Source organism: Balearica regulorum, chromosome 2 (genome assembly GCF_011004875.1).
Source record: "Balearica regulorum gibbericeps isolate bBalReg1 chromosome 2, bBalReg1.pri, whole genome shotgun sequence".
NCBI lineage: Eukaryota > Metazoa > Chordata > Aves > Gruiformes > Gruidae > Balearica > Balearica regulorum.
Window position 1 is genome coordinate 28478923 of NC_046185.1, and position 5718 is coordinate 28484640.

At 37.1% G+C, this 5718-nt stretch overlaps 1 long non-coding RNA gene across 1 annotated transcript; it reads left to right on the forward strand.

Moving 5' to 3' along the window:
• Nucleotides 1-925: 925 nt before the first annotated feature.
• Nucleotides 926-4066, forward strand: LOC142600716 (uncharacterized). The gene is made up of 3 exons (XR_012834276.1): nucleotides 926-1024; nucleotides 2037-2153; nucleotides 3819-4066. It is a non-coding gene; the product is annotated as an uncharacterized LOC142600716 (long non-coding RNA).
• The last annotated feature ends 1652 nt before the right edge of the window (nucleotides 4067-5718 follow it).

Here is a 5718-nt window from a genome sequence, read left to right on the forward strand (position 1 = left end):
ACAAGAATGGAAATGAATGATTTGGGAATCAATTCTTCATTGTTCTGCACTTCTGGTGTTTGATGGCTGATTCTGATGTTGACTGTTTTATTTCTGCAGATACAAGTCCAAAAAGGCTAGAATCTCACTTATATGTATTTTTTTTCCCTTGGGCAAGAAGAGATGAATTGTAACACAAAAAAGCAAATTAGGATGCATTATACAGTACATTTAAGAAGCTAATTTGAATAATCACATCGCTTGATCAAAAGTTTATTAAAATCAGTGGGAGTCTTAAATGAATTAACTTACATAGGTTTTTAAATCAAGTCCTTAGTATCTTTTCTACTAGGTATTTGAACTGCACTTCCCGTGTACAGTCAGGAGGTAGCAGGCACTGTGAGTCAAAAAGAAGGAGAAATTTAAAGAAAAAAGATCCATTGACTGAAGACTCAGAAGGAACTCAAGAGGGAACTAAATTGTTTTCTGCACCTGAAGAGAGGAAATGCTGAGATGATTTAGTGTTTCACCTCCATCCTCCAAGATTGCTCAGACGTTTGAGGTGATATATGGTTTATAGAACGATGAAAAGAATGATTTACAATTGGGCTATGAGAGATGCTTGGTGGTGACCACTCCCTAAAGACCTGAATGGACTGGATTGCCACACTTGAAGTTAAATAATCACAGGTATGAGCCTTCCATGAACTGATTATGGCTTTCATTTGGGAAGATGAAGGAGGCTGAACATTTGAACTTTCCTGCTTTCAGTTCCTTTTTCATATGATCCCTCCTTTCTCTTAAGTCCATGATGCATATTCTGCATTATTTGGGGATCATTCCCGTTCTGAAACAGGAATAAACTGTTTTCTACTGGAGTAGAAAAAATGGTTCTCAGCAACTAGAGTCTTTTCTCAAAATTAATTCTGTGATCTCTTTCACCAAGCAGAATTCAGCTTGCAGTGTGCTGCTGTGTACATGAGATTCCTTTCATCCTGAGACAACAGGCTGAGTTACCCAACAAACAGGAGCTGGCTACACAAAAGTAAGAAAATAACTTTGAAAAGGAAATTCTATGACTGCCAGAGGAACAAATCTACGCCACGTAAAGCTTCCTTTCTGCATTGTGCTTGATTAGCATATTACTGAGTTCAGCCTACACCTGCTTTTCCCCCTTCCTTAATTTCAATTATAATGTGCTCCTTTGTGTTGCACCATTTATTACTAAATGAATCTAGTTCTAAGGATGTGCATGCAGCCAATTTATTCATTAGATCTATTGTAGTGGAACTGAATAAAAGGTTTTATTATCAATCTCCTTAATTTCCAGATAGGATTTAGTGGAAATCAATATTAGAGAATGCATAATTGCTAAATCTTCTTAAATTAATAGACTCATTCATTAAGCCCCCCCCCCCCCCCCCAAAAAAAAAAAATAAAATACTTAGCTGGTATTTCTTGTGACTTTCTCTAATTAATTAGCAAGTAGAAAATGATAGTGAGCAGAACTGCTTTTGGCAATCGTATGGTGGAATGTGAAGACCAATCTTGAGGAAGAATTAATTTGGATGTGTATATACAGTATTTCACCCATAAATTGATTATAGGAGAATGCACTACATAAGAAGACAAATGGCAGTTGTATGCTGATGGTCGGCAAAAAATCCAGTAACCAGCAGGTGGTTTTAAGCAGTTCGAGCTGGGACGTGTACCAATGTGTAGTCACTAATGAATAGCAGTCAGTTTTAAAAGCTTTGGAATTAAATATAGTGCAATCTATCTGTATAAAGCTGCATGGCATGTATGCAGCATTAGTGAGATTTTCATTTGTGCCTAACTAGACAGGTTTTCTGGGCCAGAAATGAAGAAACAAAGTAGTAAAAGATGCTGGAAGAGAAGAGCAAGAGATGAAAAGCTCCATGGTCAGATTCTGTGTATATGAATATGTACTCTCCACCTTCATATCTAGGAGCTGTAGGTTTTACTTTGTCCCAGAATTTAAGTCTTGGGGGAAAAGGAATACACACTAATGAGTGTCAATGCTGGTTTATTGTCAGCTGCTACTGAGTCTGTTGTGAGCTTCAGCAGCGACTGGTCACCTCCTCCGGAGAACCTGTTGGTGACAGCTCAGTGGAATTTAGACTGACTCTGGAACTTCCAATGTCATAGCACAGGTTGGTAGGAGAAAACCTTGCTGTTACCAAACACGTAAGTTACACTACTTTTAGCTGTAAGCTGCCTAAAGAGAGGAAATAAGTGTACAATGAACCCCCAAGAGAAGGCCTGCTGAAAGTGGACACTCCTTCCTTTTGCATTCCCACCATGATTACATGCTTTGTATTTTTAGGGTGTGTAAGTTTGCTTACTGTGTCTAATGACTGAGCAACAGACCATGCATGCATGTACTTGTAGGCAGTGGACAGAAATGAGTCTGGGTCCTTCATGCTTGCCGGATAAGTGGGAAAAGAGGGGAAGAATACACATTCCCATCTGACAAAGTATCTCATGTATCTCCTCTCTGGGATGGTTACAGAGAAATTGGGCCTCTGTACTGTCCTTGTGCTGCCTAGCTGTACAACATCTAAATTGTATCTTTACTGTTTTCCCTACAAATTAACAAGGTGAAATGCTATTACAGCTCATGATCTGAGATGAAGCATGGTGCAGAGGAACGCAAAATACTTCCAGCATGGGGGCAGAATTTCGTCACAGTTAGCAGTCTGACTAGGAGCAGTGATACCGAAATAACATGGCTACATTTCCCTGAACCTCCTTGGGATAATACAGCTTTGAGAGTCTCGAAACACAACAAACATTATATTGACTAAGAAAGAAAAAATAAAGTCTGAGGAACTCTGCATCACACTTAGAGTGTCCACCACTGAAAAGATCTGTATCCATGACACAGATCGGGCAGGGAGAGAATTAACGTAACCGAGGGTGAAGACTGCAGGATACTTCATGGATTCTGTTTGTGCATTTCAGACACCACCATTGACTCTCTGAATGCCAACACTGCTTGAAACATTGTTGTTCAGAATGAGCCTACTAAACCCAGTGACAGACAGAGACTGACCCGTTCAGGTTGGCAGGTGATTATGCTTGCTTTTGACAATATACATGGAATTCAGTTTTGGCTACTATGTATCTCCTAGACAGACACATGTAGTTCTTTTGAATCTACATTTTTCCTGATCAAAATGTTTCAGCTTTTTTGGTCTGACCACTGGTTTTGATATTTAGTACTTACTCTTTCATCATGGTACTGCTTTTCTGTTTGGGCTAAATACTGATTACTTATTTGTCCATGTTTTTACTCTTTCTAATCAACTGTTCATTATGATGCACAGAAGCTCTCTTCACACTACGGGATTGATTTGTTTGTAATTGAGTCTGTTGGATGGAGTTAATATTAGTACTTGTATTTTGGTGTACGCCCACTAACCATGAATCTTGAAAGATCTTTTAATTGACACACACCGAGAGACTTTTCATTTCAAGTGGCCTGAGTTTTGGGCATCATATCTCAGTACTTGCCACAGCCCAAACATAAAGCAAACAAAAATCCCAAAAGCAACAACAGAACAGTAAAATTCTGGGAAATAAGCATCAGTGTGAGACAGTAATAGGAAAACAGATTGACTGTTTCAGCTAAGGGTACCTTCGTTGCCATCACACTGGATCAGTCTGAACTGATCTTTTAAAATCAGACTGATTTCATATCCTGCTCCAGAATTCCACTTAGGATACATAGAAGTGGACTGAGCACTCATGCTTGCTTTTCAGAATGGTGACAACATTTTTTTTCCGTAACTATCTATGATTTTGTTGTTTTACAGAAATGCCTGAGGTGGAATATACTTGGGAGTCCCATCTTCCTCAGATTGCACCAGATTCTTATGTGATTTGTTCAAGTGTAAATCTAGCCCAGTGCTTCTTCCATGAATGATACTGCATTAGACATTTAACATCATAAAAGTTCCGTTCCTGATTCTTCTGATCAGTGACTGCGAGCATAACTCATCTGAATAGCGCCTACTTAGCAAAACCTCCACACAGCTCAAAGTATCAGAAAATACCATACCTAATTCCCTTGTGTGTTTTTGTATTTCCTTTCATGCCATATCAGAGCCTACCAATTTTGGAGCTATAATGAATCTTATATCCATCCCCTTCAGCTTATTATTTTATGACATTAATGCTTCCCCATAAGCTGATGAGAAAAAACAGAAAAAATGCTGTATTGATTCTCTAAATCATCAAAAGATAATATTTCCTCTCTTTTTTTTTTGCTTTTCAGTCCTTAAGTAATATATAAATTACTTATAAATTAGTATAGAACTGTCTCATTCTGTACTAACTAGCAACAGTAAAACACATGCAATCCTTTAGAAATACATACAATTCTACAGAGTTTACACTACATAAAGAAGTGCTTTTGATTTTTTTATTGTTATTATTGTCTCCAGATGCAATTATAAACTTGTGCCATTCTCTTAGCTTATTTTTCATTAAATTCCTTTGCAAATGGTTCTATTAAGCTCATCTGCAATTGTGTTGGTATTTAGGTTCAAGAGAGTGCTAAACAAATCAGACTGCACAGTGTTTAAGCTTTACAGAGTTTGGACAGGAATAGGAACAATTTGAGCAATAAGTTTCCTATAAAAGACAGTCTGAGTATGCCCCCAAGTATATTAGGGACCAGTAGTAATGCCAGAGCAGAAGATGGTTCCTGTTTCAAAGTGTTTTTAAGTAAGCTATTGCATTAAATCTGAAAAACAGAAGTAGATACACTGGTTAGAAGTTGAAGCAGCAAAAACAGTGAGTCTATACTCGTCTTTGCCATAAACATTGCTCCAGTCCACCAGTGGTCTAACACCAGAAATATGATTAGGTTTAACTACAACAATTCTGATCCTTCCAATAAATTCTCAAGTCAGAAAGACTTTCCCTTAGGTTAGCTGTGTCATAGGAACGGGTAGCCACCTTCTGTGTGGTCTACTGAAGCTTCAGAAGAGTGGTTGCACTACAAGCTGATTTCTCCTGGCAATGCAGAATGGAATATTGTCCAATAGACCATCCTGAATGAATACATGTGCTGTAAAGTCCCCGGTCATTAACTTTTTGAAAAACCTTTGGAATTAATTGTCTCTACTATCATAAAATACAATTTTTTTAAAGATCAAATATTCAGTCATGATATTGTGATCATTTTTGGTTTTCATCACAAAGTATGTGTGCTATGAATAATTTTGGATAAGCTTTAGAGTTTATTGTGGGGTGGTTTTTGTTTAGTTATTTTTTTTTTCTTTTCTCACTGAACAGCATATATGTAGGAGAATTTGATTGCACGTTTTTTTCAGATGCGAGCTGCACATCTTCACCACCAAATGAACACATCTTCTAACACTGTAGAGCACATTGCAACTTTTTTCTTTCTAATGAGGTTTCAATCTCTGCCATTACAAAAATGCAGTTATTAACTGATATGATCTTCTGCTTTGTTTTTTACTCTAAAAAATCTAGCTTGCAATTTGGGAAATACAAATAGTAAAACATGGATTATTTTACAACAGGATTATAGGAGAAAAGGAAAAGTTATGCCTTTCAACAAAGCTACCAATTATAGTTTCCTTATAGTAAATGTAAACCTCATTTTAAGATTCATTATATTTTTAATAGAAAATAAAATAATAGCACATTTAAATGTACTTTTTCCTTCAGCCCAGACAAACCATT